This window comes from Mastomys coucha, unplaced genomic scaffold (assembly GCF_008632895.1).
Source record: "Mastomys coucha isolate ucsf_1 unplaced genomic scaffold, UCSF_Mcou_1 pScaffold3, whole genome shotgun sequence".
In the NCBI taxonomy this organism is placed as follows: domain Eukaryota; kingdom Metazoa; phylum Chordata; class Mammalia; order Rodentia; family Muridae; genus Mastomys; species Mastomys coucha.
The window spans coordinates 57,161,207-57,171,877 of NW_022196909.1; the positions used below are offsets into that span (position 1 = coordinate 57,161,207).

The 10,671-nt window shown below is 39.3% G+C and overlaps 1 protein-coding gene across 1 annotated transcript in view; it reads right to left on the minus strand.

Annotated features, from left to right (window-relative positions):
* Opn5 (opsin 5) overlaps positions 1-8,638 on the minus strand; it is a 69,299-nt gene extending 60,661 nt beyond the window's left edge. Inside the window, exon 1 of the mRNA XM_031347611.1 lies at positions 8,605-8,638. The gene's annotated coding sequence lies outside the window, so the exon portion shown is untranslated. The remainder of the gene's footprint in view (positions 1-8,604) is intronic.
* Positions 8,639-10,671: the final 2,033 nt, after the last annotated feature.

Consider the following 10,671-nt stretch of genomic DNA (forward strand, 5'->3'; position numbering starts at 1 on the left):
GTACAGGCAACACAAATTAGACTCAATGTGCTTTTTAAAAAAGTGAAAAAAATTTATATATATACATATGTATGTATATATACACATATAGAATAAATTCTCAAAAAATGAATGTTAAAATATATATTAAAAACTAAAGGCTGGGGGCTGAAGAGATGGCTCAGTGGTTAAGAGCACTGACTGCTCTTCCATGGGTCCTGAGTTCAATTCCCAACAACCACACAACCATCTGTCATGGAATCCAATGCCTTTCCCTGGTATGTCTGAAGAGAGCAACAGTGTACTCACATGCATTAAATAAAAAAAAATAAATCTTTTTTAAAATAATTAAGGACTGGAGGGCTGTGTCAGTGACTAAGAGCACACAATATGCTTACAGAGGAGCCGAGTTTGGTCCCCAGAACCCAGACTGGGTGGCTCACAGCCACCTATATCTCCAGCTCCAAGAGGTACCTCTGACTGTAGACATTAGCACTTACCACACACACACACACACACACACACACACCCCTTCAACACACTCACACACACACCACACAGAGAGACACTCACACACATGCACACACAGAGAGAGAGAAATACGCAGATACACACATGCACACAGAGACACAGTCACACATGCACACATGGAGAGACACACACATACATACACATACATACATATGTATACATATACCCACATACTCACACAGAGATATATTCACACATAAATACACACAGATACACACAGAGAGAGACACAATAGACAGAAAGACACACATATACATACATACATATATAACACATACATACATATATAAATATATACAAACATACATACATACATACACACATGCTCACACACTCAATACACATACTCACACTTAAGAATAAAATAAATCTTAGGAAAAAACAGGCTTTTTAGAAAATAAGTGGGTCTTGATTAAAGCACACAAGGCTAGCCACGGGAAGGTTTAGAGTTTCTTAAAGCAAAGGACAACTTATTTCAGCCACATTCCTTCAACTTCAGGATAAAATCCTGAGCAATGAGAAACACTTAAAGCACACAGAATTCTGTGCTGTTTCTTTTGAGTTTTGATTTTGAAAGGTTTACAAGACAAACAATAACAAAAACAAAAACCTTCAAGTGACACTCTGAAGAGACCCATGTCCCACGCTGCCCCTCCCTGGTGAGGAAGGAGCCCGTGCTTCTGGGAAGTGACACACATTGCTGAGAACATGACGTCCAGTGAGACAGTAGTTACTTCTTGGTATTAAAGGAGGAGAAATACTTTGAAGCAGCTCATTTCAAACTGAACCAGTAGATGTCAGTGTTGAGACCTCTGAGACATGGGAAGTAAAAGGAATCCGCTCTCACACAGGGGGACAGGCAATCAGCAGGAACCACACTACTGATGTGGGGGGTACTTTCAGTTTCTGAAAAAGAACAGATTTAACCCCTTTCTGACAGACAGTTTACAGCCCACAGAAGGCTTTTCAGTGAGAAGTATTTGGCAGAAGTTACTGCAGTTTGAGGACACTCTGTAATTAATATCTGTCGCCATTCTCCCCAATAAGCTACAGAAAGCTAGCTGTATAGGATCCTGGCTGCCAGCCCACTCCGTCTCAGGCCCTGCCCATCCAGAGGATTTCTTCTAACTGCCAAGCTCCTGGTTTCCCCTTATTCTGGTAAAGTCTGTCGTCACAAGGTCCCCAAGCACACTGGCTGTGTGGCCCCTTAGATCCAGAAACAGAAGCTGAAGGCTGAGCTAGATTTGGCACACCCCATCAGATCTTATAATTCTGATTTATGGTAATTTCTGAAAAGTCACATCTTACAGGTCCCTCATGTTCATTATCAACAAGATAGTGAATTTCTTTTCTTTTTTCCATTTTTCCCTATGTGTGATTGGCATGTTTGTATGCATGGGGGCACATGCATGGGGTGTACAGGTGGAGGCCAAAGGTTAATAGTCTAATCGCCGTCAGTGTCTTTATTCAGGTAATGCCTTTTCATCAATACTTGAGACCTTTGGTGTTCCTCTCTCCTCACACTTGCAGGCTATGTAATTTATGTGGTGCTGGGGGAGTCTTGTGGCAGAATAGGGGATAGAATTGAGTGAACCAGAGGGGTCAAGGAAACCACAAGAAGACCTACAGAGTCAACTAACCTGGGCCCATAGGGGCTCACAGAGACTGAACCACCAACCAAAGAGCGTGGAGGGGCTCGACCTAGCCCCCTACACATTCGTAGCAGATGTGCAGTTTGGTCTTTGTAAGTTACAAACAGTAGTTCTTCAGCTTGGGCAAACACAACTGAGGGAAAAGACCATTTCCACCCACCCCCGACTTTGGATAGATCAGTATCTAAAATCTCAGCTGTTTCTGTTGCCATGCTATGGTCCACCCACCTGGACTCTAACTCTCTGAAACTGTAAGCCCAATTAAATGTAATAATAATAATTATTATTAATATTAATATTATTATTATAATTTTTGAGACATCTCTTCATCCTCAACACAGTGAATTTGCAGATTGCACACATTGAGGCAAGAAGTCCTGTCTAAGTTTTACACACAGGAATACTTATTTTCCAAAACTTCAAATTTTTTGATTATTCATATTAACATATGCCTTTAAGCTAGTGAAATATACACCACTGCTCCCACCATTTAGTTACTGATTCTTTGACAATAAATAAAACAGCCTAAGGATTTTCTCATAACACTTCACTATTTAAAAAAGCCAAAATCATCTCCCATCCCTAACGATGCATAGAAGTTTTAAATAGCTCTTGGATTTCTACAAATAATATGACAATATAAATATATCTTCTAGCTTCTATGGATCTGAATTTGAAATCAAAGGATAACTTGAGGTGTAACTAGGCCTAAGTCCTCGTGTCTAAACACAGGAGACTTATGAAATGGTTTGGTGGCAGATATGGGCAAGTGTATTTTATAAAGTTTTACTCCCAAGAGAAAACACACACGCACAAGTTAATACAGAGGGAAAGAGTCTAATCTGCTCGGTTTTACTAATACACAAATTATCTTCCAAAATATAAAAATATTACACAAGAATTTTTTCCTCTGGCTCCCTAAATATAGTGTAGTTTAAAATAGGAAACAATAAAAATCCTAGGTAGTGTGGATAGCTATGTGTGCACAATATGAACAACTTTGCTGCCCCAAATACCCTTGGCCTTGTCTACTCTCACCCCATGAACTTTGGGTGGTGTGTGTATTAGAGAGAGAAAGAGAATATATGTGTGTGACAGAGAGAGAAAGAATGACTGTGTGAGAGAGAAACAGATAGAGAGAGAAAGATAATGGGTGTGTGACAGAAAGACTGAGTGTATATATGAGAAAGAGAGAATGTGTGTGAGAGAAAGAGTGTGTATGTGTGAAAGTGTATGTGTGTGTGTGTGTGTGAGAGAGAGAGAGAGAGAGAGAGAGAGGGAGGGAGGAAGAGAGAGAGAGAGAGAGAGAGACATCTGAGAACATGAGATCCAATACATTAGTACCTTAAAAATTAGCATAAGGACTCTGTAACTAATGACAGAAACCTCCCAGTGGGAAAATAGCCATGGCATGGGTTATATCAGTCATGGCATGCATGGGTGAGGAACTGTAAATAATGCTATGAAAGAAGATGGTGTCTAAATAAAGAAGCCTAGGAATGAGTGTGAGTATGTCAAAGAAAGATCAACAGCAAAAAAAACCTGAAAACTTCAAGTCTGGGGTAGAAGTCAGAAGTCACATTGCTGGTTTGCACAGGTCTTTACCAAATAAGGCCTACCTTTCTTATTATCTTAAAGGAGCATATTAAAAAAAAAAAATGAAGCTCATCATTCCATAAATTCCAAAGATTCAAGCCCAGCCTAGCAGGTCCAGAAACAAATGACTTTCCTTTTCCCCAACCCCAGTGAGTCCATCAATGGGTCATATTTGCACAGGAATCAGCTTATTAAAAACCAGAGAGATGTGCAGCTCAGCCTTGACTCCTGTACGTGTCTCCTCTCTACTCCAGCTTCAAGCTATGTTTTCTCCCATTGCACCAGCGTGATGGCATCTATAACTTCCCTTTACCAAAAAATGAGCTGAGGAATTTTGTTGTGATGGTATGGTGACACTACGACTTCTTAGGGGCAGAGAATACTAAGTACCAATAAACATTTTAAATAGAAGAAAAACATAGGGGAATGCCAGGTCCAGCATGGCTGAAAAGGGGGAGGTGTAAAATAGTTCCTGCCCCTGAAGCATCAATCACCAGGCCATTGATTCCCATGATCCTCGTGTCTGCTGATGGTTATTGTTGCCCAGAAGTTGATCTGCTGTCTTCACTATTATACTTGTAATCTTTCTTTCTGAGGAATATACTTCCCCCTGCCCCATTACTCAGAGCTAATCACGCCATAATAAATGACAGAAGCAGCTTTCAGGAATAAGGAATGGATGTGGTCATGAGGCTGTGGATGATGAGAAACGGGCCTTCTGCTTCGTCTGTAGGGCCACGGGAAAGGATCTAGACACCATAACCACAGAAGCCATAAAAGCCTACATGGTCCTTTGTAGAAATAGTTCATTGCCAAACTTGGCCTTGAATTTGGAATCATGAGGAGATACATGTACCTTCCAGTCCCATAATGGCTATACTAATTAGCCAGGATGAACTTGGGGACATCAAGGATAAAGAGTTAAAGTGGTCTAAAGAATAGATATGAATAGAAAAAATAGGAATTTATATATGATTAAGGAATAAACTGTATTAGAAGGAGAGTACATGAGGCTATGGAATTGCCAGGATGAGGAAATGAAGATTAGAGAATTAAACATGGTGTAGAAGCGTTTAAACAGTTTTGTCCTACTAGCTCTTTGAAGAATTGGAGATGATAATGCCTGGAAAGGTATTAGAGAGAGATAACCACTTTACTTATATAAATTTTGATACTTTGTAATAAATCGTTTTAACTTTAGTAGTCTGTCACTTTTCTGTTCTTACATGAAAATAGTTACTATAGACTGCTGTCTGCTATACCAGGAAACTGCAAGAGCTGTGCCCAGCTACCCATGAAGAACAGCAATCTAAGAACTTTTAATGATTATTAACAATGATCAAAGCCTTGATGATATAGCTTTAGCAAATAAAAGACTGGGTTCAGGCTCTCTCTGGTCATTAAGCTGAAGGATAAAGAATAGTGAGAGTCATCAGGGAACAGAGAGAGTACCTGAACTAGCAGCTAACTAACATCTACTATGGACTCCAAGTCATTATTAAATCAGTGCCAATCCCATTCCCACCTTTCTCAGGACCCTCATCATGTGAGGCTGGACCTCAGTAGGGAAACAGAAAATAGAAATACATGATTCAAGGGATAGAACTGATTTCTTGTTTTTGTTTTTGTTTTTTGAGACAGGGTTTCTCTGTGTAGTCCTGGCTGTCCTGGAACTCACTCTGTAGACCAGGCTGGCCTAGAACTCAGAAACCCGCCTGCCTTTGCTGGGATTAAAAGAATGCACTACCACTGCCCGACTAAAATTGATTCTTATTTTGTATATGTACACATATATTTTACACATACATAAACATATACACATGAACATATAGCAAAGTTATTATATGGAGCTGAATGATAGTTCTTTTCACTTCATTTGCTGAGGAAGATCATAATGAGACCCAAAATTCTCAGCTAACTGCTCATGGTATGTCATTTTTGAAATATTAGTCATCTAGTCTCTGCAACACCTTCCATGGGTATTTTGTTCCCCCTTTTAAGAAGGAATGAAATGTCTACATTTTGGTCTTCCTTCTTGAGTTTCTTCTGGTTTGTGGGTTGTTTTTCATGTATTCCAAACTTCTGGGCTAATAACCATTTATCAGAGAGTGCATACCATGTGTGTTCTTTTGTGATTGGGTTACCTCACTCAGGATGATATTCTCCAGATCCATCCATTTCCCTTAGGACAAGCAACAATATGAACTAACTAGTACCCTCAGAGCTCCCAGGGACTCAACCACCAATCAAGGAGTACACATGGTGGAACTGATTGCTCTGGCACCATGGGTATAGTAGAGGATTGCAAAGTCGGTCATCAATGGGAGGAAAGGCCCTTGGCCCTGTGAAGGTTCTGTGCCCCAGTGTAGGGGAATGCCAGGGCCAATAAGTGGGAGAGGGTGAAGTGGCAAGCAGAGGGAGGGGGAGGCAACAGGGGTCTGTTCTTGTTGTTTTTTTGTTTTTTGTTTTTTTGGAGGGGAACTGGGAAAGGAGAAATCATATGACATGTAAATAAAGAAAATATTTAATAAAAAAAGAAAAATTCCAAAAAAATAAATATTAGTCATCTAAATATTTTTAAAAGATTTGTTAGTGGTTATATTTAGTAAAATATTCAAAGCATCAATTTATATATTCATATAAATATTCATAAATATTTTGCACAGGCCCCTTCTGAGTCTATGGATTACTTTCCTTGGGCTTTGTGGTGCATTAATGTGGTGTTTTGCAGAATCTGATGTTGAAGTGTTTTCGTTGGTGGTGGTTCAGTTTGGTTTTTCTACATAGAACCTTCTGGGAGCCCTGGAATGTCAACACCAGGCAGCTGTTCGCTTTCTCCGTTTTCTCTGAAGCCAATATTGCCTTGGATGGATATCAATCAGAAATCCAGATCTCATGTGACATCGACAGGATTTCCTCCCTAGTAATAGTGTCTTTTCTTGCTCTCTGAGTGTCCTATAAACTCAGCTAGCTTCAGTAACGCTTTCTTTTTTCTGTGTGAGCAGCTACAGATGCTTCAGAAGTGCCTTCACCCTTGATAATGTCAATACTGTCCTAATTTACTGTGGATCAACTCTGATTGTCTTTAAAAAAAAAATGGGATTATTCTGGCAGCCATAAAGATGTAGTATGATCCTACTATACAATGAGAACAACCAGAAATGATAGACACATATGAAGTAGAAATCAAGGGAAAAAAAAAAAACAGTTTGGGAGCACAAGTTCCAAAAGCCAGGATAGCCTTTATCTGTCACAGAGTATTAAATGGATCTTTTCCTTTTCTACAAGCAAAATGTTCACAGCCACAAAGAAAATTAGAAATTGCCTGGGGTGCTGGTCACACAGACTGGCACAGACAATCTAACTTCTGTCAGTCTAGTCCAATAGGATACTAGGCAACAAAATACAAGAGTATCATTTGTTTTCAACGCACTAAAATGAAAATATGGGAGGCTACTTGACACCTAAATGAGAAAAGTAACAAGGGTAGAAGAGAAGGCAGAAAAACATGTTTACATAACCAAGTGAGCAACAGAATAATCAATAAATTCAATATCTTCTAAGCCATGTGAAAAAATAGAGCAGCAGCATCTGCTGAGAATAACAACCTTTATGCCAATTTAGTTTCAACAGTTTCAGCTCCGAGCAGAAAGAAAGTCATAAGTGATAGAAAGATCCACTTGAATATTTTGGGAGAGCTGTTATTGTCTTAAACCATATCTCTCGTGGGTCCAGTGTTCATTTCATCCACCTTCCCCTCTAAAATTCTAAGCAGCAAGTTTCAGGTTGATTTAAACCCATGTTATCTCTCCAGCCTACTTCTAGACGAATTCCACTAGGTACACATCTTACGTAACAATTATCACTGTAATTGTTTGTCTTCAGTAACTTATATTTGCAGGATGAGAAGGGCATCCTTCTACAAGGCCAGATGGTGTGAACCAACTCCAGCACAGTACATATTCCCATCTCTCTCCTGGAGAACTTTGCATACACCCAAAGCAATCCAACCTGGGGAAACAGGTAAGTACCCCAACCCTCTGCACTCAATAATGACAGCTCTTGGCCTAAGACTACTCCAAGAGCACACAGGAAGCCCAGATACGGAGCTGGAACCTCTGAATTCCACCTGCATCATCAAGAAACACAGGACCCAAGAGTCCTCACCTACAAAGCACCTTTGACTTCAGCCACATGACAGTCCTCTCATTTCCTCCTCAGCCTTCAAATCATTGGGAAAGGGAGTCAAGAATTCCCTAACTTACTCCCCAAATTCAAGTACTTCAACCCTGAACTCACAGTCAACATAAAACAGCATCAGAATTGATAATAATGGCCAGCGTGAAACACGTGTGGAATTCTCAACAATAGTATTTGTTCATGCGTTCTCAAAATTGAGTATCATGCAACGTTCAAAACAATACAAAGAGGACATACAGGCTAAAGATATTTACTTTGTCAATGAAGCAGCAGAGTAGTTCAGGAAAAAAAAAACCTCAAATGATCTGAAATATTGTTTTCAGATACCATTTGCAAATGTTACTTGATAGATACATGCTGAAACTCAACAGGAAAAAAATAACTTCTTCGATTACACATTAATATTCAGAATAGGGGCTCTGATCAGTTAGTACCTTGGTCCTTGCTCTTACAACCTCAAAGAAAAAGAGGAAGGAAGGACTCCCCCACACACCCCATCGAATGCAGGTCACTGTCTCTGCCTGTGAATCATGCCTGGATGTCCTCATAAGCCCCCTCATGGACCATCGGACTCCAAGTCCGATTTTAGGCTGTAGATATTAGAATGTGTCCTTTCTAAATCATTTAAACCCATAGTTAAACTCACCGTGAGTTGAACGGCCTGCCAAAGCCAGAAGTTTGCTTCCTGGGCTTCTAGCTGGGTCTGCTCAGATCTGATCTGTCACTTTTTTTTTATTGGTTCTTTCCAAAGCGTCGCTCCAGTTGCTTTGCAACTCCGCTGATGTTAAACATTATTGAATAAAAAGTATTTATTTTCTAGATGTCGCTCTTTTTCCCACCCCTTCGCTGAAAGGACCAATCATATTCTTGGGAGAAAAAAAAAAAAAACACAAGCTCATGTTATTGAATTATGAGGAGAGATGCAATTTTGGAAGCTTAATTTATCAGTGATTAAAAAACACAACAGCAGCTACTTGGCCCTTATATTGATCAGGAGAGAGAGAGAGAGAAAGAGAGAGACAGAGAGAGAGGGAGCCTAATGCTGTCTCCCGACTATACTTTAAAAGTCTATATACTTGCTCTTTGCTTTTCTGATGTCAAAGCCTTTGCTTAATCTTTTAAATAATTGAGGATTAAAACCTTAAGTTCTTCCTGAATGATTTGTCTTCCTAGGCTATCTTTTCAATCAAGGCAAATTCTCAAGTACCTAATAGAATTGGTAGAGGGGGGACTAAAATAGGAAAAGGAATGCTTGTAGGTAATTTTAAAGGCATAAAGGTTAAAACTTATCCAGACCCAACTTACAACTTTAATAGTGTGTCAGGATTGAAAATGAAGTCTGTTCCTTTGCAGAAAGCATCCATGACTCTTCATCTCTGAAAAGGGACCTCCCTGTGAGTGGCTCTGGGATTCGGTGGTTTTCATTGTTCCATTTCACCTCCACACCAGTAATGAGATGAACTAGGCTGTTATTGTCCCTATTTTATGGATAAGAACATTACAGTCACAAAGAAAACTTGAGGTCACCTAAGGCTGCAGTTAACCAATTATATACACATTTTATCAGATAGAGAAAGGATACATAGTTCATACTAGGTCAAGCTATGTTGTTCCTAGTAGTTTCTCATTACAGGTTTGATGGCTAAATCAATTAACACATACTAAACCCTTAATAATATTAGAGTTTGAATATGAAACTGACCCCACAGGATCATGTGTTTGAACACCAAGTCCCCAGCTACTGGCTCTGTTTGGGAAAATTATAGACCTTTTGTGGAAGAAATGGGATACGAGGAGGCAAGCTTTGAGCATAATAAGCAGCTCCTTCCTCCAGTTCCAGACAGGATCACCCTGCTTCCTACTTTGTAGATGTGTAAGCAAGTTGAGTGGCAAGCTCCTTCCAGCAGACCCTCCCACTGCCATGCCTTCCTGCCACGATGAACCGTAGCCCCTAAACCATGAGTTAGAATAAATCCTTCCTCTTTTTACTTGTTAGTGCTACATATTGCCTTTATTGACTACATGTAGCATTGACTTAAATAATATTTTGTAAAGAAGGGGAGTATTATTTGTCTATTAGAGAAAAAAAAATGGCATGTCACAATGAATGTAATCATTTTGGAGAAATCTCCTGAAAGATAAGAGTGTTTCAGACCAGCCCTCTAAAGTAATGTTCCTAGATATTCCTGTATAAACCTAGTTTTTATTATTGTAACCCACCAAACTAGAACTTATGTTTTTTATATGATAAGATCACATATTTTTGAAATGTTGTCAAAATATTTTTTAAACAGTAATCTTTTAACTGCCACAGTCACTATGGAAATCAGTGTGGAGGTTCTTCAAAGGTCAGAAATAGATTTACCATACAACCCATCTGTGCTACTCCTATCCACACACTCAAAGGAGTCCATGTCCTACTACAAAGATACTTGTTCATCCTTGATTATTGCTCCTCTGTTCACAACAACTAGGAGATAGGATTAGCCAGCATGCATGCAAATAAATGCTTAATGAAATGCGGCACATGTAAACAATGCAATACTCACCAAAAGAACGCAAACATAACGTACAAACAAAAAGAAAGACAAGAAAAGAAAGTTCACATGTTATTAATCCAAAATTTCATCCTGAGAAATTAAGATAGAAAGCAACAGTGTAAACATAAAGGATGAAATGCTAAATGTAAAAATGTAAGTCAACAAAATAACAG